The sequence below is a fragment of the Vulpes lagopus genome, chromosome 7 (genome assembly GCF_018345385.1).
Source record: "Vulpes lagopus strain Blue_001 chromosome 7, ASM1834538v1, whole genome shotgun sequence".
Lineage (NCBI taxonomy): Eukaryota > Metazoa > Chordata > Mammalia > Carnivora > Canidae > Vulpes > Vulpes lagopus.
Window position 1 is genome coordinate 36,580,517 of NC_054830.1, and position 23,096 is coordinate 36,603,612.

At 36.0% G+C, this 23,096-nt stretch overlaps 1 protein-coding gene across 2 annotated transcripts in view; it reads right to left on the reverse strand.

The window, feature by feature from the left end:
* The window catches only part of MDFIC2 (MyoD family inhibitor domain containing 2), a 101,799-nt gene that overhangs the window by 20,303 nt on the left and 58,400 nt on the right, over positions 1 to 23,096 (reverse strand). The window lies entirely within an intron of this gene.

A 23,096-nucleotide genomic window follows, 5' to 3' on the forward strand; every position in this document is an offset into this window, starting at 1 on the left:
ATTTTTGATATGTACCTCATTGCCAAAAATTTAGGAAAAAGAGACTGACCATCCTAGAAAGTATTTCAAATTACAAAAATAAAAATTTTTTTCAAACATGCAGACAGGCAAAACTGTAGAAAGAACTGTCCTGAGATTGTCCCCTACTCCTTCTTGCACAAAACTAAGTGCCAGAAAACAGCAGAACAACATTTTCTCAATTTTGAGGTAATGGAGTTACACCTTGATCATTTTATCTTCAATCCGCTCGACTTTTTTGTGTGTAAGTCCAGTAAGGCATTCTCATCATTGTCAAAAGAAAATGTTCAACCACCAAGAAAAGCAATGAAAACTTTCTTGAAAAAACTGTTTAAAGTCATATTTTCACTTTGTGAAAGAGCAAAAACAAAGTCAGGAACTCCAGTTTTGAGAAGCTGAGGTAAGGAAAGGTGACAGGTTATCTTGAGGAATTTCAATGACAGGGTTGGGGTGAATTTCAGCACTGATAACCAACTCTGGAAACTACTAAGCCAGAAACCAGGAATTGTGTGGAAGTGTTTGGTCTCCTTCTAGAATGATATCTGGGTGTAGAGTAAGGAAACCTTTGCATTATTAATTTTTTTTCTTGTGGCAGTAACCTGGAAATTACATGTATGAAAGATTCTCTGATAAAACCTCCACTCACAGAAGCGTTTACTGAATTTTCCAAATAAGTATGAATTTTCCAGGTTTCTGAATCTTTCAAGTTTTCTTAAATGAGCATTCGGTGCAAAAGACTGTCATAAAAGCTCAGAAGAATATATTTCTTCATTGAAGAAATAATCCTTTTAAAAATGACAAATTAAAAATGAAGATCTTTAAAATAAGGGCTAAAACATGCTAACGTGACAATGTGGATTGGGAACGGAGACAGTCAGATGGAAACATTAGTGGCTAGAGTGGTCAGTGTGGAGACATTGGTATAATTCTATTTTTTGGAAAGTGTTAGAAGTATATCCTTTTATAATGAAAGAAATGATGAAGGCAAGTATTGTATTTTTTTATCAAGTGATCTTCTAAAATATTTTCATAAAAAAAGAAGAAAGGGAGAATGAAGGTATTCTGGAGAGGACACTGGAGCAGGTGAATGAGGGACACAGAACTATGTGGATGCCAGAGGTCATAATGAGGGCAGAGATCAACACAGCAACAAAACAGCTGTATGCTCTCAGTTCACTTTGCTTCTATAGCCACTGTCTGGTCTATCTAGGATTCCTTCCCCACCAACAGCACTCTCCTCACACAAGTACAATTGCACCTCCCAATTTTGTGAATGCCCTTTACAAGGTCATCCTTTCTACTTAGAGTTCGCTTCTTGTCTCACCTTACTGAATTCCTGATCATCACTCAAGACTCAGAGGAACTGGTACTTTACTCAACGACTATTTGTCAACTGCCGCTGTACTAGGAAATCCTACCGAGTACTGGGAAATACAAGGATAAATGAAACCCATTTCTGCCCTCGCAGACATTTCAGCCCTCCTAACTGGTAAAAAAGAAGGTCATTTCTGTGCTTCTGTAACATTCTGTGATAAGCGCATCTTTCCCACTTTCGAGGGAAGGGGCCCATGCCTTGGTGTCCTGAGCTTAGTACAGTGCATGGCGTAGAAGTTGAATGAATGTACGTATGTATCAGCTTACCAGATGTCAGGTAATCAAATGTTTAAATATGGTTCTTTGGCTTCTAGTCCTGTGCATTTTCTTATATCACATTACCTCCAAATCAGGTACGATAATAGCCAGCTTTGGTACTTATTTTCAGATAAGAAGTTTTCAGAGATGGAGCTCTTTGGAAACTAAATAGAAGTATAGAATTTTAGATGTGGAATGAACTGTAGATGTCAGTCAGTTTCATTTCCCACACACCAATTCATCCATTCATTCATTCACTTAGCACCTGCTGTAATAATAAAAGTAATGATAGTTAACATTTGCTTCACACTCTGAGAAGCTTTGAATGGATTCTCATTTAATCCTCACAATAACCCAATGAGGAAGTTATTATAAGTTCAGTTTTCCTAGTGAGGAAGGGGGCCGTGCCTAATTCATTGTTGTATTCCTAAGCTAATAAAGATCGGAGTAAGAATTTAAATTTAAGTATTTGCAGCTATAGTTTTTCCTCTTAACCACTGTAGTATATGTAGGGCACACAAAGGTGAGCAAGACATAATTGTGCCTCTGGGGACTTTATGGTATATTTAAAGAAGCCAAACATGTCAACAGGTTGATTGCCCACAGGCAACTCTTCTATGCCACCTGTAACCTAATTTTTGTGTCAGGGTAATTCCACTTCATGCTAATGGCTGGTCAGAATTCCCCAGTGAGACCAAGATTCAAATGAAGGGGAAAAAAAGGACAGTGAGATTGTGTATGATGCTAAATAAGGCAGTTTGGCTGTTGTCCCACTTTCTGGGACTCTGATGCATATGATTATGTCAAGCTATCATTGTTAAGGCCATCTTCCATATTTACAGAACCTCAGTAAATGAGATGATGGGGATTGATTCTCATCCTATCAGTTGGGTGGATTAATCACCTGATTCTCCCTTTAAGAGGCTCTATCAATTAACTTTGCATAAAAAAAGACATCTCTGAGCCTGGCCGACACCCTGTGTATCTAGTAGACAAGTGCTCTGGTTTGGCTCTTTCCAGTGTCGTAAATAACAATATTTACCACACCCACCCTTTATGCTTTAGGTTTCTCTAGCCGCTTTTATGTTCCACAGGCTCCCCCTCAAGTTGACAGGACAAAGAAGTTCTGCTGGTTTCTTTTTCTGGAAATCTAAGATCTAAGGTAGGAGTACAGTCACAGCAATAGTCTTGGAGGTTTGGGTAAAATGGGAATTCTTGGCAACTGGAGATGAAGACTTTGAAATTCAAGGTCTTCAGTTTCTGAAATACTTTTATGTTGCCATAAAGGTAAAACTAGTCATTATAGTTTGTTGTTAAGAGCTCATTGGCATTTGTATTTTTGTCAAATGAGTTATATAAAACTATGCATTTTAAATAATTTTAAATAATTGATATTTATGGATTTGTTTGTGTCTGTGTGCTTATAATTTAGTGCCTCAGATGGCTAGACTTTCAACAAAGCAGTTCTTTACTACTGCTACATCTGCTTTGGATTAATCACACTTTAATTGAATGCCAAATACATTTGCAGAAGCTCAAAAGGTTGAAAACAGTAACAGAAATTCTAAAGGAATAATACTTAAAATGGAACCATAGGGCCTCCTGGGTTACATGAACTTACTTACTACTTAGCTAATGGAATATTTAAACCTGAAATGAGCCAGCCATACTTTGTTTGAAGTTGTCCCTTGGTGATACAAACAAGTATAAATATACCAGGTGATTCCAATTCAATAATTGTGCCAGACTGAAAGAGGTTTTTTTTTTTTTCTTTAAGAGAGCTCCGTAAGTCAGAAGATACTGCTGATGTTTTAAAGAAAGTACATTTGCTATTGTCAAGGTTGCTTTGAGAGTAATACCTCTACAGGTGGTCAACTGGTTGAGCCCAGCTGGCATATGTGAACATTTCATACAGTATGTTGGCATAGCTCACCTAGACCTTGTTTTATCCTACCTAGGTAGCGATTCTTAAGCTTCAGCATTCATCGGGATCATCCGGAGTGTGTGTTAAAACACTGATCGCTGTGTTATACTCTCAGAATTTCTGATACTCTAAGTCTGTGTTTAATTTCAAGCAAATTCCATTAAATAGAGAATGATGGAAAATTTGGCACGTCTTACAGCCAAACGTCTGCCACCTGCTTCAGGTGATTCTCATTATTTGTATTAGTCTATTTGCAGCAGGATGTTAATACGTGAAAGCAAGACTTCTGGCTCAAGTTTTCATTTATTGTGCCATGAAGAACTGAAACTGACCTTGTGCCCAAGGTGACACAGCCAGGACTCAAATCCAGTTTGCTCAGACTCTTGCTATCATCTATCTCTGCACAGATTTCCTTAAAATCCACTGCGATAAATGCAAACCACAGATAAAAAGCACCCATGTCCAGTATTTGGGCCCATAGATACTTAAGGAGTTTTAATTAGAATTAGAAATGATTTTTTAAAAAAAGAAATGATTCCCATTCCCTTTATAAGCAATCATTTTTTTTTTTGATCTAGATTTCAAGGAAACTAATAGTAATGTCTCAATTCAGAAAGATCAAAGTTCTCTTTCCCTAGAAAAATGAGGAATCTATTGACAAGTTCTTGGACTCTGGACTTGTCATAATGAGTAGTAAAGGCTGGTGCCCTGTCCCAGGGTCATCTCCAAAACTTAAGTCTAAGAAATTTTTTTTCCAGTGTGTACTAGCCAACTTTAAGAGCACACAGAACAGAACCACATCAAGGACAAGTTTTCATGCATTCAGTTTAATTCACATACAAATGAAAGTTAGGCTGCTTTGGGGCTCTTGCAGTGTTTTTGTTTGTTTTGTTTGTTTGTTTTGTTTTCCTCACAGGTGAATTTGTTTTTATCACTCTTTTAAACATAATCTGTTTCCTCTTTTATTGTGCTCTTTGATACTCTTCGTCAATCTTTAGTCAATCTTAGTCAATCAAGACTTTTGCGCCCTCACCTTTCCCCCTACCCTTGTGATTTTCTTTCTTTCTTGAGTATAAACTGATATGCTATCTGCATTGGCTATCCACAAGAATGCATTATCCATAGTCTATATATTTCCCACATGTCTTAATCATTGTTCTCTATCACAACAGACACGTAGAAAGTACCAGGTTAACAATATAAAAACCAAATACTCGGATGTGTCTTTATCACTAACAGAAAATAGTTGAGTGTGGATAAAACTGAATTAGTAAACTATAATAAATCGCCAAAACAGATTTTCCTCAAAGTTTGTAAGTAGACCTTTTGCAGATTGATTCCAAGTCCCAGCTAAGGATTTTACATGGACCAGACACAGTGCATTCTTCCTGGGTCTCCCAAGCACATTATAATGACAGATGAATCACCCCAGTTCACGTGGAGCTATGACTCCATGCTGCAACTGATGTTAACACCTCAGTGGCTGAGCCGTTTTGCTTTATCACGTTCTACTGCCTATTCTGGAAGCCCTTTGGATGAGCTCCAGATGTTCCATAAAAGGTGGCACTTTTTTTTTTTTATAAAGAAAAACGCTTAGTTTTCTTGTTGGCAGCACTTAATGAGTGTGTTCTCTGAAGATAGGAAAGCACCCTGCAGAGGACACATTTAATGCAACGCTATAATTTCTGCGATGCTCACTCTGTGTCTGACTTTACAACTGCCCCTTTGCCTTCCCAAGTGCCAGAGGCAGTAATGGGGTCAGAAAGAGAGCTTCCTTCAGCACTTGGGAGTCTACCCTCTGAGACTTCAGTGGAGTTAAACATCAGGAGAAAATTCACCCTTCTGGTTTTTGTTTTTTTTTTAAATTCATTTAGAATTTCACTCAGCAAAATGCCATTTTCCATTCTGTTCTCTATTAAAACACCACAGTTGATAACGTCCCTGTAATTTTTGCAGTTTTTCTTCTCCCCGTGAACCATCCAACAAAGAAAAGAGATGGATGAAAATGTATGTTACGTGAAAACATAATATTATATCTTCTTTTACTTTCGCAAAGGGTGTTAAAACAGATTCATTAGTTTTGACTAAATACAAGGTTTCCATGAGGATTTGTGGTTAAGTGACATGACAGTGTTGATACATGCGCTCAAGACAATGGAGGTTAAAACTGTTTGAAAAAAATATTTCTCTGATAGACCTTGCATGTTGAGAAAGTTACAGAATAAATATATGGTAGATATTTTTCAAGTTAGGAAAAGGATTTTTAAGGCAGGGATGTCTTTTCATGAAACACCTTTTGTACCATGATGAGCTAGCCAACAAAAGAATTTTTTTTTTTTGGTTTCGTAAGAGAGAGTAATTTATAATACTGATATGTCAATATGTTTTTCAATAAACTTTTCCCCAGATTTTCTTGAATTCTCGTCAGTGTAAGAATTATAATTATATGTCTTCTTCCCACTTTGAAAGTGGCACGAGGTGCTCATTTGCAGTTCTGCTGTTCAATTGTCACTAGAATAGAAATGTCATGACTCAGTTAACAATGCTTTATTATTCACATTGATCTTTTTTTATAGTGTTCTTTATCTCAAAAACATTGTAAATCAGATATCTACCTCCCACTCTTTTGTTCATTTGCAAATTTTTATTATTCTAGTTTAAGAAAGCAATGGTGTGTCAAGAGTTAGTGTATACTGTTTATATTCTCCCTACTTCAAAATCTTTTCCTCTGTACAAAGTGGAGATGCCAGAAGCATCCCTAATTCTAACTTCTTTATACACCCTCATAAGAAAATTTTGTAACTCCTCCGGATCAAAAGAGGTTTGATGTTTTTTAAGTCCACAAAGATGAAACAATGGCGTGAAAGTATATTTTAAGGTTAAGGACAAAAGTACTTTAGATTTATGTCTTTTAAAATATTTTCACTTGCTTCCGACTCAGTTTCTCCCTCTTTAGCTATGTATGTAACTTGTACAATTCCTCTCTAACAATTCAGGATATGTAATGGGGCTGTTGTTGAGATAACATCATCGTGAGCCCCGATCTGACACATAATGCCATTGGAGAGAGCCCTGGCCTCCTTAAATTTAAAAACCATGGCATCAGATCATTGCTCTTTGCCAACTACCAGATTGGTTCTTGATGTGATGTTGCTTTGATTTAAAACAATTTCAAAGTGGTGTGGAGCACAGCACTGTATTTCTGAATTCTTCTCAATATGGAAGGGTCTGGTAGTCATGTGGGTTAATCAACATTTATTTAAATAAAAATCCCTCAGAAGACACCATATAATACCTCACCTAACAGATGAATCAGAAGCAAGACAGCAACCACTAGTTCACTCACTCATTCAGGAAACATTTATAGGCTCTTTATAAAGTAACTGGCAATAAGCTAAGTGATGGTAGATACACAGAGATTAATAAGACCTGGCCCCTGCCTTCAGAGTTCACTATTCATTGGGGCAGCAGGCATTCAGACAACTTCAACAGCACATGATAAGCAGGTAATAGAGGTATGTGTGTACACTGTTCTGAGGTGTAAAATTCAGGAATTTGTGTGTTAGATGTCATGCAGAAAAAATGTCTAAGAAGAGAGAATTTTCACTGGGTCTTTAAGAATTAGTATTCAATTGCCAGTTGGCAATTAAAAGCAGGGACATTCTATGAAATAGAAAAAGTTTGTAAAACTTGGAAGTGTGAAAACCAGTGTTTAGCAGAGCATGGTAAGATCATGGTGGGGGCAGGGGGAGGAGAGAGAGGGACTGGTGAGAGTTAAAGTGAAGATTTTTAACTTTTCTTAAGGATTTTAAAATTTAGCCATTGGGATGGTGGTTCTTGATCTAGGAGAGATGGACCCCAAGGGAATATATGGATCCTCTCTTGGAAAAAAATGCTCAGGATTCAGACATATGATACAAATGATCCACTGCTACTCTCCAAACATACAAGCTATATCCAAATTCCCTTAACTCCTATTGAAGAGCCTGAAATAAAGATGTTAAGTAGGAATAAAAAAAGATCCTATCTTTGTCTCAGAAAGGCCAATATGAAGGATGGATTATAGGGAAAGTAGACCAAAGTCCAGGATTCTAGTTATTTGACTGCCCTTCTTCGAATTAATGTGTAAACCAATTACTACCTTCTCTTCTTTCTTGTTTTATTTTATTGTATTTATTTTCTTTTTTCTTTAGGCTCAATTTGCCAGCATATAGTATAACAGTGCTCATCACATCACATGCCCTCCTTAACGGCCATTTTCTACTTGCCGTGTCTTTCTCTGAGCCACTGTGATATTGTCTCTTCTGAGTCTTCTCATATCCCTTCTCTTGCTTAAGAGATAAGAACTTTTTAAGAAAAAGATTCTGGACAAAAGGATCATATGCTACAAAGAAGGCAGCAATATTTCCAAGTGGACAACAAAACACCGCATTTAGCAATTTGGTGATATGTGTTAGAAAATTTCAATAGATGGGTAAGGATAGAAGACAGATTAATTTAGGATGAGGGAAAAGCAGAAATAAGAACATAGAAAAGATGAACATCTATTACTCTCTCAATAGATAATCATAGCTAAATATTTCTAGATGCTTTTTATATGCCAATATTCCATAAGGCTCTTGAAGTATAAGCTGATCTAAATCCTTGCCTTAACACTATGGGCTAGACATGATTACTGTCCACATTTTACATATGAAGAGGCTGAGGCACAGAAAGATAATATGAGTTGTGAATTAAAATTACAGATAGTGAAAGGCAGAATTGGAATTTAAACCAGGAAGTCTGGTTTCAGAAAAGATGTGCTCTTAACTACTACAGTGCACTGCCTCTGATAAAGTAGATTTTATAGGTAAATAGTGACATACATAGTACATGTACCATCATGGGTTAATATTGATAATATAGTAGTAGTATGAAAGTAATTAGTGAGCAATATAAATTATATGCAAAGGAGAAACTTTAATGCCAATTTGAATAGGTTGCCACTATTGTTAGAAGAATGTGTGCTAAATATTTCACTATTTGGAACTGGATAAGGTGCTAGCAGTTGTCTTTAGTGCTCTTAAGATTTAGAAGTTTTGGTATGAAGAAAGATATTTTTCAAAGGTGACTATCTATAATAAGATCTAAAATATTACAATAATGCAAAAATACTGAAGAAACCTAGCATTGTATCATGTTGTGTTTCACTGTATATGGTAAAAACCTCGATGGAATTTTTGTCTCTGATGAATTTATTTTAAAGATTTTATTTATTTATTCATGAGAGACATACAGAGAGAGGCAGAGACATAGCTGGAGGGAGAAGCAGGCTCCCTATGGGGGAGCCTGATGCAGGATCTGATCCCAGGACCCTGGAACCACAACCGGAGGCAAAGGCAGATGCTCAACCACTGAGCCACCCAGGTGCCCCACTGATGAAAGTTTAATTTGAAAAATAAATTAAACTATCTACAGCTAAAGTATGCAGTCTTACCCCTCAAAAGGAACCCTTTGTCTTATGACTAATGTTAAGCTGCCAAAAAAATAATGTTTCACTAATAGAGATTCAGAGATGGTCTCTGTTTTTTAATGATAGCACAGAAGTTCTGGGAGAAGTATTCCTGAGATCCTTCTTCTCAGTTGTTTGTCCTTGTCTTCTAGTTAAAATACATGAATATATGTAGGAAAGGAAAATATTTCCCAAGTCAATGTACTGGACCCTGGTGAAACAGTCAAGATTTTTTACTTTTTAAAAGTATGGTGCTAAATGTTGAAAACTGAAAACAAAAAACCAAAAAGTTTTATACTTTTATAAAGGAAAATGTATATTCCTCCCATTGATGTTTTCTCATGAGTCATTTATTCTTTGATAGACAGTATTTAGGTTTTATTTGTATTATGGTTTTCCTTATGGACTAAAATAGACAGCTGGGTTATACCCCAAAATTCCTTCATTCATTTGGTAAATGGTATGGAGTGTCTGCTATGTGGCAGACCCTGTAATAGGTGAGGAAAAACGTGGATAAAAACCCAAGTCAGTCTTCAGATAGCTTCCAAAATCCAAGTCCAGTAAAGAGACCCTGAGAATCCCATGTACCAAATGCTCTGACAGAGGTTGTGGGGATATCAGTATGGGATGCTCACAGATTCCATGATAAAAGGTCTTCCTAAAGAAGGTAATCATGATACAAATCTAGAGGAAGCCTGGAAACGATGCACATTTTCTTTTGCAAGTATAAAATTTTGGCAAATTTTTTTTTCAGTTACCAGCTTCCTGATACATGTAGAAAAGGAACCAGTGAATGACAGTAAGAAGGAACAGTTAGGAAAGGAAGAAAAACCAGAGACAGCCAAGTAAGGTGAGGGTGTAAAAGTATTTAATGGTCAACAGTGCTAGTGCATATATATAGGAACATTATGTATTCAGAAAGTTTCTTCTTTACATATATTGGTGTATCCAGTGCTTCAAATGTGGCCAAAGAAAATACTCTCAATTACACCATCTTAAGCTCATAAAGATTTATGTTGGTGACACATCCTGACTTGGATGCTTACTGAGTTGAACGTACTTATTCTTTCTGGACACACAGTTAAGCAATAGTTTCCAGTGGCCTTTTTGCATGTAGGTGGGGTCATGCAAATGGTTCTGACAGAAGGGATGTGGGCAAAAATGATGTGCCACACTTGCAAGTTTGTCTACTAAACTATGTCACATTATTCTCTGTATTTTATTCTTTATTTAATGGATAGCTTTAAGCAAAGGATGCAGTAAAAAACTGAGGAGCCCCCCCTGGGGATAGCAGGGCCAGAAGATAAAAATGCCTGGATCCCTGAGTCACTCCATGGTTGATAGCAACTCAGAAGTGTCTACCTGCATTTAACTTTGAGTGTCCTAGAATGAGCTTTTATTAAGTTAGACCATTGAAATGTGGGGTTTGTTTTTTACTGCTCTTAGTAAATCTGGCTAATAATATGCAGTACAACTCGGATGTGAATTAATTAATGAATATTTTCAGTATTTATTATAGAATAATAATTTTAAAAGTATTTAACACATATTGAATTCTATGATTTTAATGGAGTATATTTATTGTGTAATTTTATCCTATAAGAAATGCTATGAAGTAGGTACTATTACTGCCATCCCCACTATAATCATTGAGAAATTGGAGCTCAAGAGTTGGAGACATTTACTTAAGATCATAGAATTAACAATAGTGTGGCCAGGTTTTAAATCCATACTGTTAGACATGAGAGTTGCTTACTTAATAGCATTGTGTCCTACTGGTAGATATAATATGTGTCAAACAACTAACATCTGATATTATTTCTTATAAGTAAACATAGTTGAATAACAACCCACATAATTCCCTTTATTCTGAAAAATAATATAGAAGGCCCATTTCACCCTGAGCATTAGAACAAAAATCCTTTTCACCAGTATGTCCTTTCATAAAATTATGTATTTGGTTATAGACTTATGTCAAACCCTTATTTTTGACCACTAGGATTTTAGTTGGTTCTCAAAACCTCTACCAACTCATTTTATAATTAAGCAAATAATAGAGGAATCCTATATACACACACTTTTTAAGTCCAGCCAAATGGATGTTTGAATAACAACAGAAATCTCTCTTGGAATTGGCTGATAGAAGTCATTTATTTATCATTTACTGTTTAATATGTGGTTTCATTTAACAAAAACAAAACTGAGCTGTGATAATAGCAAGCTGTAAATTATTAGTCTAGGATTCTCATTTTTGGATGGATACTACCTCCGTGGTTTGCTCTATGGAACAATTTATCCCATCCCTCCATCCTCCTTGAGTTTTGAAGACAATGTTCCATGATGAATAAGGGCCACGTATGCATTCAAATAGGAGGACTCTGCATGTCCCCCGTACTGTGCTTTGTGTTATCATCCTCTTCCCAGGTGGGAGAAGAGGGGCTCAACCAACAAAGCTCTTTATTAAAAAGGTGAATTTCTGTTTGAATAAAAAGACCTTCGACTTGATTACTTTTGCTACTTTTCCCTGCTCACAGGAGATGGATTGACCCTTATGAGGGACTAGCAGCTGTGAGGCACATCAACACTGGCCATGGCTCTGCATTTGTAACAAATACATTTCTACCTTTCTCGACAAAACAGCCCTATTGTTATCAGCTGTAAATCTATTAAAAACACACAAGGGCATTTTAGTATGTGTATCGTGCATGAAAAATAATATTGCCTGACAGGCTCCACTTGGCAATGGAAAAGAGGTTTTATTGAAGGAAACAGCAGTAGCAAACAGTGAGCAGTGCACAGGACAGTAATTGTGCCTTTAACATTGGCGGCACACATTCACTTAAGACTAAGACTCCTGCCCCTGCCTCATCCACACCCAAAGGACCTGCTAGACAAGCAGCCAGTCATCTCTCTCTGGGATCAAGCTGTCAACGCAAACTTGAATTCTTTCCCTTTTTCTGAGCTAAGCTCTACCCCCAGAGCTCCCGATGCCTTCCTGAGTGAAAGCTCTAAAAGAGCTCCCTTCTAAATTGCATCACATGCGCAGCACTCTTCAAACTGACAGAACAAAAGAGCCAAATTACAAAAGTATGGTCTGAGTGACTTGTTAGTTGCGCTGGATGATTACTTCTTAATGGGCTCTGAGAACAGGCTGTGGGTTTGATGCTGCTTAACTAAACCTTGCAGAGTTCTTTCCTAGTTAGTTATTAATTAAGGTTGATTTGCTAAACACACACTAATGAGTGAGAGAGACAGAGAGACAGAGAGACAGAGACAAAGGAGATGGGGCAAAAGGTAGTCCCTACTATTCTCTCTTATCCTTTCCAATTAGTGGCAATGAAATCACTTGGACCAGGAGTCACAAAAATAAATTCTTATCTGGAAGGACTAAACAGGTCCGCTGTGGTTGTGGTTGTGTGTGTGTGTGTGTGTGTGTGTGTGTGTTCATGGCTTTTTCCCTTCCCAAACTGATGCTATGCCGAATAATAGTCCTGTTTCCTTGAAGGCTAGTTAGCACGGGATGCTCCCAAAGCCTATTGTCTGCTCCTTCCGCCCTGCTTCCCCTTAACCGTTAATGAATATGTTCAACTGGCCAGGGTCACTTTATTATTCTGACATAATGAACTGGGGATGTGATTTCCAAGTTCTGAGGCTGACACTGGCAGGGTGATGGTTTCACCTCGAGGTGCCCCAACTGTATACTCGACACACTTGGAAGAATAAATATTGATCTGCTTTCTGAGGATGTGCACCATGTGAAATGTTAATGCTTTTAAACGACTTTGGACATACAAAGTAGCTATTATTACCACTATTATTATAAGGTATAAAATCTCCGAGAGTATCTCATCTTTACCCTTTATCCTCATGATTAGTGCACATGTGTTGAGTGCCCACTGTATTCACACCACCACTCATGTGACTGGATATAGTGATGACATTTTAAGACAAAGACATTCATTTTGTGATTCCTTAGCAAAAAAGGGAAGGGTTATTCTCCACAATAAAGTGGGCACATTGTTTTGTGAACTACTGATAATGAATGTTTACTCTTTCATGGGTCCTCATTTGTTAATGGGTTGGATATTTTCTACTTGTCTTCCTAGGTGATTCATTCTTTTGTATAAAGACAGAAAAATTGCCATTTAAAATCATAGTTGGCTGTAACAGTTTGAGGCCCTATGAGAGATGAGGTTAATAGCTGAAATTTGGTTTGGCAGAATAATTTCTAAGAAAGTTGGATACTAAAAGTGAGTTTCCTCTAAGACATGGTATAGGAGACATTATTGGAGTGCAATAATACGGCAGGAGACAAGATCTCAGAATGGCATAATGGCCAATAAGAATGGTCAAGTGACACAGTTAACTATATGGCTATCTAAGATCATTTAAAATTGCTTGCTAGTGGGTACTTCGATCACAAAGACCTCATCCCTATTATTTTTTCACTTTTGTCAAACTTTAGTACAAATCTATTAGATACAATCTAATATTGATGACATTAAGAACAAAGAGATTGAAATCAAATCCAGTGAAGCCAGCTGAGGACCCAGATAGGTCTGAGTGAGGTGTGGAAAAGGGTTTGCAATGAGCAACTTGGGATTGGATAGGAGGCAGTTCTTTTCTCAAGGATTCTTGATATTTGAAGAGATTCCTGGGCTGACATCTGAGTTATATATTTGTTTACTTATTAAGTGTATTTATTAAACTAGTGGTTTTAACTATCTCCTGTATGCCAGGGACCCTGATAGTGATTTGAGAATACAAAAGTGACTAGTAATGATAAGATCTCTGTGCTTAATACAGCTTATCATCATAAATAATGGGATGTACCTATATCTACCTTGCAGCAATTTAGAAATTTATAATGATTTTATGTGATCTGCCCACATACTCCCATTTCTATTGTCTTCCTTACTTCTTCCTTGCTTCCTTTGTTTTAGGTGAATTAATTTCTTCATTGGTTCCTAGTAATCTTAAAAATTTTGCTCAAGTCACTGTCATATGTAATGCCTCCCTCCTTCTCACCTAGTTAAATCCTCTAGTCTCTCTTTAAAACCTGTCTTGGACATCCTCCACCCGAAGAAACCTGAAGGTTTTTTTCTATTCAGTTGATCTGGAGTACATCACAATTTGTGAGAGCTGCCAAGATGATTCTGATGTATAGCCAGGATTGACAACCACTACCCAAAAGTAGACATCTAGAGAGAGTTCAAGATAGCAGTGTAGGAAGATCCTGAGCTCAGCTCTTCTTGTGGACACAACAAATCTACAGCCTCATATAGAATAATTCCCTTTGAAGGGGATGTAGGAGCTGGGTGAACAGAGCCTGCACAAGGGACAGCACTGAGATGGGTAGAGCCAGAGCATGGTCACAAAGAGAAGAAAAAAAAGCCAGACCTGAAGAACAATATCCTATGAGTGGGAGAGGTCTCAAAGATTTCCTGAGGAGCAAGAGGTTTGAGCTCCATGTCAGGCCTCCTAACTACTAGATCCTATACAAGAGAAATGAACCCCTGAAACATCTGGGTTTAAAAACCAACAGGGACTACATCCAGGAAAACTACAGAACTGTAGAGAAAGGAAAGCTGCTTTTAAAGGGTTTGTGCAGACTCACTCACCCTGGAAACCAGCACAAAACACCAGATTGAAAAGTGCGTAGACCAAAGATGAAGGAGACCCACTTACTAACCTTGGAGCATCTGCTGAAGAGGCAAGAGGTAGCTGGGCCTCTTTTTCTATCTTGTTTTGTGCTGATCCTGACACTAGTGAATGCCATTTTGGAATCGTCTTTGTAAACTGTAAATGCCAGGGGCTCTGCTCCTCTGAGAGCCCTGTGCAACCCTGCACTTTGGCTGGCCTCACAGCTAATTGGATGATAATGCTGCCCATCACTGTAACCACAGAAGTTGTGGCCAGGCTGTGAAGACAGCAGGGCCAGGGGCCAGTACTGCCCACCAATGTCCCTGCAACAGTCACAGTCTTGCCATGATAGAAAGGCACATGCCACCCACACAGGGGGCACACCTCAAGCATCTGGCTCGGATGGCACAGGGATTGCCTGTGCTTCTGTGTCCCACAGGACATCTTTCACATAAGGTCACTCCTTCAAGACTGGGAGACATAGCCTCAGTGTCCATCAAAAGATAAATGGATAAAGAAGATGTGGTATATGTATACAAAGGAATATTACTCAGCCTTTAGAAATGACAAATACCCACCATTTGCTTCGATGTGGATGGAACTGGAGGGTATTATGCTGAGTGAAATAAGTCGATCAGAGAAGGACAAACATTATATGGTCTCATTCATTTGGGGAATATAAAAAAAATGGTGAAAGGGAATAAAGGGGAAAGGAGAGAAAATGAGTGAAAATATCAGTGAGGGTAACAAAACATGAGAGACACCTAACTCTGGGAAATGAAAAGGGGGTGGTGGAAGGGGAGGTGGGCAGGGGTTGGGGTGACTGGGTGACAGGCACTGGGGGGGGCACTTGGCGGGATGAGCACTGGGTATTATGCTATATGTTGGCAAATTGAACTCCAATAAAAATAAATTAATTAATTAAAAAATTAGAAAAGGAAAAAAAAAGACTCAGAGACATAGCTAAACTACCTAATACATAAAAATAAACACAGAGTTATGCAAAATGAGAGCACAGAGGAATATGTCCCAGATAAAAAAAAACAAGACAAAACCTCAGAAAAAAGAGCTAAACAAAATGAAGATAAACAATGTACCCAATGAAGAGCTCAAAATATTAGTCCGAAAAATGCTTACTGAACTTAGGAGAAGAATGCATGAACACAGACCTTCAATAAAAAAAGATAAAAAATTTAAGAAAGTACCAATTGGAGCTGCAGAATATGATAACAGAAATGAAAAAGACACTAAAGGTAATAAATGCCAAACTAGAAGATTTAGAGGAAAGGATTAGTGACCTCGGAGGAAGTGAGTGGAAATCATCTAAACTGAACAGAAATAGAAAAAAAGAATTTTTAAAAGTGAGGATGGCTTAAGGGACCCATGGGACAACATTAACCATACTAACGTTTGCATTATAGTGGTCCCAGGAGGAGAAGGGAGAGAGACAGGGGCAGAACAATTATTTGAAGAAATAATAGCTGAAAATTTCTCTAACTTGAGGAAGGAAACCAACATCCAGGTCCAGAAAGAACAGAAAGTCCCAAATAAGATGAACCAAAGAGATCCAGATAAAAACAGGTCATAATTAAAATGTCAAAAATTGAAGATAAAGAGAGAGTCTTAAAAGTGGCAACAGAAAACCAATTACTTACATTTAAGGGAACTCCACAAGACTGGCAGCTGATTATGTAGTGGAACTTTGCAGACGGCAAGGGAGTGGCATGTATATTCAAGGTGCTGAAAGGTGAAAACTTCCAACCAAGAATACCCTTTCTGGTAAGTTTAAAATTCAGAATTGAAGGGGAGATCAAGAGTTTCTCAGACAAGCAAAGGCTAAAAGAGTTCTTCACCACTAAGCTGGCTTTATAAGAAATATTAAATGCACTTTTTTTAAGTGAAAAGAAAGAGCACTGATTAGTAACAAGAAAATTTATGAAAGAGAAAAAATCACATTGTAAAGACAAACATAGAGTTAAGGTAATGGAGCAACCACTTTATAGCTAGTATATCAAAGGACAGAGTCATTTAAATCAACTATATCTACAATAATTAGTTAAGGGATACACAAAATGAAAAGATTTAACATATGACATCAAAATCAAAATGTGGGAGGAGGCAGTAAAAATGTAATGCTTTTAGAATGTATTCAAACTTAAATGAACACTAACTTAGAATAGATTGCTATATACATAGGTTGTTATATATAAATCTCATGGTAACCACACACACACACACAAACACACCTATAATAGATACATAAAAAATAAAGAGAAGGGAATCCAAACATAACACTAAAGAAAGTTACCAAATTGCAAGGAAAAAGAACAAGAGAAGAACAAAGAAGCAAAAATGAACCACACAAACAACCAGAAAACAATGGAGAAAAAATGACAATAAATACATACCTATCAATACTTACTTTAAATGTAAATAAACTAAATGCTCCAAAGACCTAGAGTGACTAAATGGATAAAAAACAGAAAACAAGACCTATGTATATACAGCCTAGAAGAAACTCACTTCAGCTTGAAAGACACACAGATCGAAAGTGAAGGGATGAGAAAATATATTCCATGCAAATGGAAATGAAAAGAAAGCTGGGATAGTAATACTTATATATCAGATAGAATAGAATTTAGAATAAAAGCCATCACAAAAGACAAAAAAGTCATCGCATAATGAATACCCTTAAAGGGATCAATCCAACAAGAGAGTATATATAATACTAAGAAATATTTATGCACTCAACATAGGATCACCTAGATATATAAAGCAAATGTCAACAGACACAAAGAAATAAATTGGCAAAAATAAAATACTAGTAAGGGACTTTAATGCCCTATAGACATGAATGGGTGGATCAGACAGAAATGTAATAAGGAAATATGGTTTTAAATGACATATTAGATCAAATGGACTTAATAGATATATAGAGAATGTTTATTTCCTAAAAAACCATTGAAATGCACTTTCTTTTCACAAGCATATAAAACATTCTCCAGGACAGATCACAAGTTAGACCAAACAACCAGTGGATCAAAAAAGAAATCAAAGAGGAAATAAAAAAATAACCTTGAGACAAATGGAAGTGACAACACAATGTTCCAAAATCCATGGGAGGTAGCAAAAGCAGTTCTTAGAGGGAAATTTATAGCAATAAAGGCTAACTTCAAGAAATAAGAAAGATCTTAGACAATCTAACCTTACACTTAAAGGAACTAGAAAAAAGAAGAAGAAAGACCAAGGTTAGTAGAAGGAAGGTAGTATTAAGATCAGAGCAGAAATATATGAAATAAGAAACTAAAAAGCAATAAAGAAGATCAACAAAACAAAATCTGATTCTTTGAAAAGATAAAAAAAAAAAGATAAACCTTTAGCCAGACTCATGAAGAAATAGAGAGGACCCAAACAAATAAAACTGGAAAGAAAAAAAAATACAACTGAAGAGATTGCTGATACAACAGAAATACAAAGAATGGTAAGAGACCACTACAATTATGTAATAACAAACTGGATAACCTAACCTTTTACCATCAGTAAAAATAATAGTAAAAATATCTCCCAACAAACAAAAGTTCAGAACCAGAAGTCTTAATAGGTGAATTCTACCAAATATTTCAAGAAGAGGAGTTAATACCTATCTTAAAACTATTCCAAAAAATTGAAGAGGAAGCAACACCTTCAAACTTATTCTACATGGCCAACATTACCCTTGTACCAAAACCAGACAAGACACTATAAAAAAGAAAACTATAGACCTATATTCCTTGTGAGCATAGACACAAAAATCCTCAAAAAATATTACCATAGCAAGTTGAACAATTTATTAAAAAGATCATACACCTTGCTCAGATGAGATTTATTCCAGGGATGCAAAGATTGGTTGAATATTGATGCAAGTCAATCAACCTGATACACCACATTAATAAAACAAAGGATAAAAATCATATGATCATCTCAATAGATGCATAAAAACCATTTGACAAAACTCAGCATATATTTATGATAAAAATTCTCAGCAAAGTGGGTATAGGAAGAAAGTACCTCAACATAATAAAGGCCATGTAAGACAAACCCACAGCTATCATTACATCATAACACACAATAGTGAGGATCTGAAAGCTTTTCCTAAGTTCAGAAACAGGACGAAGATGCTCCCTCTCATCACTTCTATTCAGCATAGTATTGGAAATCCTAACCACAGCAATAAGGTAAGAAAATCAAATGAAAGGCACTCAAATTGGAAAAGAAGAAGTAAAACTGTCATAATTAGCATATGACATATACTATATAATAAAAACCCTAAGAAGTCCACCAAAAACCTATTAGAATTCATAAATTCAGTAGAGTTGCAGAATATAAAATCAACATACAGGAATCTGTTGTGTTTATATCACTAACAGCAAACTATCACTATATAATAAATTAAGAAAACAATCCCATTTACAATTGCATCAAAAAGAATTAAATACCCAGGAATAAATTTAACCACGGACGTAAAAGACCTCTACTCTGAAAATTATAAGACATTGATGAAAGAAATTAAAGCTGACACAAATAAACAGAAAGATATTCCATGTTCATGGATTGGAAGAATTAATATTGTACGATGTCTATACTATCCAAAGCAGTCTACACATTCAGTGCAATCCTTATCAAAATATCAACCTCCTTTTCACAGAACTAGAACTAGTAAATCTAAAATTTGTATGGAATCACAAGAGACCCCAAATGGCCAAAGCAATCTTGAGAAAGAACAAAGCTAGATGTAGTCTGCTCCTTCACTTCCAACTATACTACAAAGCAATTATAATCAAAACAGTATGGTATGGGCATGAAAACAGACACATAGATCAATGAAACAGAAGAGAGCCCAGAAATAAACCCACACTTATATAATAAATTAACTTACAACAAAAATAGAAAAGATACACAATAGTGAAAAGATAGTTTCCTCGGTATGAAAACTGAACAGCTACATGCAAACAAATGAAATGGAACCACTTTTTTACCCTATGTGCAAAAATTAACTAAAAATCAATTAAAGGTTCAAATGTAAGTCCTTAAACCATGAAGTTTCCTAGAAGAAAACAAGGACAGTAAGCTCTTTATCAATCTGAGTGACATTTTTTGGATCTGTCTCCCAATGTAAGGATAAGAAAAGCAAAAGTAAAGCAATACGTCTATGTCAATCTAAAAAGCTTTTGCACAGCAGAGAAAGCCATTGACAAAACGGTAACCTATTGATTGGAAAAGGACATTCGCAGATGACATATATCCAATGAAGGGTTAGCATCCAAAATATATGAAGAACTCCTATAACTCAATATTTAAAGAACAAAGCTATCCAATTTAAAAGTAGACAGAGGACCTGAATAGATATTTTTCCAAGGAAGACTTACAGATGGCCAATAGGTACATGAAAAGATGTTCAACATCATTAGCCATCAGGGAAATGCAAATCAAAACTACAGTGAGATACCACTTCACATCTGTCAGAATGGCTATTATCCCTAAAAAGACAAAAAATAACAAATGTTGGCAGGGATGTGGAAGAAAGAGGACGCTTATGTATTGAGAATATAAATTGGTATAGCCACAAAGGAAAACAGTATGGAAGTTCCTCAAAAAAATTGAAAACAGAGCTACTATACAATCCAGCAGTTCTTTATATGTATACATAAATATGTATATTCATATATATACATATATATTTCTTTTCCAAAGAAAACAAAAACACTCATTTGAAAAGATATGTGCACCCCTATGTTCATTACAGCATAACTGACAATAGCTAAGATGTGGAAGCAACCTAAAAATCCATAAATCGATCAGTAGATGAAAGGATAATACACACACACACACACACACACACACAGACATACATACACACTGGAATATTACTTGGTCACCAAAAAAGGAGGAAATCTCGCCATTTGCAACAACATGGATGGACACAGAGGATATTATACTATATGAAATAAGTCAGAGAAAGATAAACACCATATGATTTTACTTGCATGTGGAATTTACAAAACAAAACTAACAAACAAACAAAACAAAACAGAAACAGGTTCATGGACCCAGAGAATAAACTGATGCCAGAGAGGAAGGGGTATCAGGATGGGCAAAATAGTGTGAAAGGGATTAAGAGGTACAATCTTCTGGTGATAAAACAAATAAGATATGCTAATGAGATGCACACCATAGGGAGTATAGTAAAAAATATTGTAACAATTTTGTATGCTGACATGTGGTAACTAGACTTATTTAGTGACCCTTTTATAATGTATATACATATAGAAGCATTGTGTTGCACACCTGGAACTAATACAGTGTCATATGTCACTTATTCTTAAGTAAAAAACAAAAATATATATAAAAAATTAAAACCATAAAATCTTCAATAAAAGTATGTAAATGAACTCTTATTGGTACAATTTGCTATGACTGTATTTAACTGCCATATCTATCTCTTCCTTTACATTTTCTATACCTTATGAGAGAAGAGGCCTTTTAAAGGTGAACACATGCATCAGGGAATTGCATCCCTATCTCTTCACCATACTGAGGACATATCTTTTTCCACCACGTCCCCTTCCCTTGTATTTTGAGTTTCACTCTACTGCCACTTTCCTCCTTTTGCATGCATGCTTAGATGTACCATAGCCTCAAATCCTTCTTGCATGAATTTTTCCATCTGTTTCCTTAAAGAAGTCCTTAACACATACTACTTCATTATTCACTCATTCCTTAGTACCTCACAATTGACTTCCATCTCCATTTCAATGAAACTCCTCTTTTTTTATTTTATTTTATTTTATTTTATTTTATTTTATTTTATTTTATTTTATTTTATTATTTTTATTTTATTTTATTTTTTTGAAACTCCTCTTTCAAAGCTCATGTGAAACTGCATGCTATGTGCTTAATAAATCTTTATAGAATGAATAAACAAAAGAATATATGACTTTCTCATCACCAAATCAATGATCTTTAATCAGTTTTCCTCCTCCTTGATACATGGTTAGTCCAGCCTATGGTCTATGACTCCATCCCTGTTCTCTTGAACAGAATTCTGGTTTTTCTCTCATTCTGATGTTTCTTGTATGATGCTTGACTGGCCACGTTTTTGGAAGCAATGTTTCTCATGTTTCTGGATTGTGGTAGAGGACACTCTTAGGGTACAAATCAAGTCCCTAATACTTCATGGTTGTTAAGATGTAAGACAAAGAGCCCATTTCTTCATCCATAGAAAGGAGGTGATAATAGTGTTGTTCTGGAGGTTGATGTGACACTTAATGCCCTTGCAAAGACAATAAATGCTCCTTTAATGTTAGTATTTGCATTCCAATGGCTATAAGCTCCCTGTGAGTAGTTTCCATGCCATTTTTTTTTCTCCAATTCTTTCTGTCCTCAAAACTGGCAGTGTTGAGTTTGGGGTTCTTGAAAAATATTAGTTGTGAATGAGTGATCAAATGCATTGTTCTCCTCTTAATGAACGATCTTTCCCAAAGCTGGGGCTTCAGTTCTCTTCACCCTTTCCCTTGCTGACTTCATTTAATCCCTGAGGACCTTTGGACCACATTCATTTTTTCCAACCATCTTGATGTAGGCCACCACCAAATCTAAACTGAAACCAGACTCAGCTCATTATGACCCCAGATCCAGATTTCCTATCTTTAAGATAACTCCCAAAAGAACATCCTCAAGATATCTCTTTGATACCTTAAATCCCTATGTTTAAGAAGAACTAGCCTTCTTTCCTTCTCTTATTATTCATTCATATATATTCAGTATATATTTATAATCATTATATTTATTATACATGTACATTTAGAATAGCCTCCTATATAAAAATATGTCTAACTTGTATATTTAATTTATCACTATATATATACACATACAAAATATATATATTATATATTTGTAATAACCTCCAAAGACTTCTACCTGTTTATTTGCTTATTGGCTCTAAGATAATGCCACCTGCAAAGTAGTATTCTTTCTAATTTGTACCTCAAGTTATTAGCTATCTGCTCCCATTGAAACAAAGAAAAATGTTAATTTTTAAAAGACCAGACTCTTTAGCCTGCTAGTAATTTGACCTATTTTAATAGAAAACTTTCCTTTATGTAAACAATATTTATTTGTTATGGAAGCAACATGTAGATACATCTTTACTATTAGATACATCTTTACTACTCAGAAGTATAAAATTAAAAGCAAAATCCTCACTCAACCACTGATGCTTGCCTTAGTCTTACTATTCTTTACAGAATAATAAAGAACTATTATCAGTTCAGGATAACTCTTTTATAGACCTTTTGCCTATATTAATGAACACATGCATGTTTGATTTTAATTTTATGCAAGTGCACATTA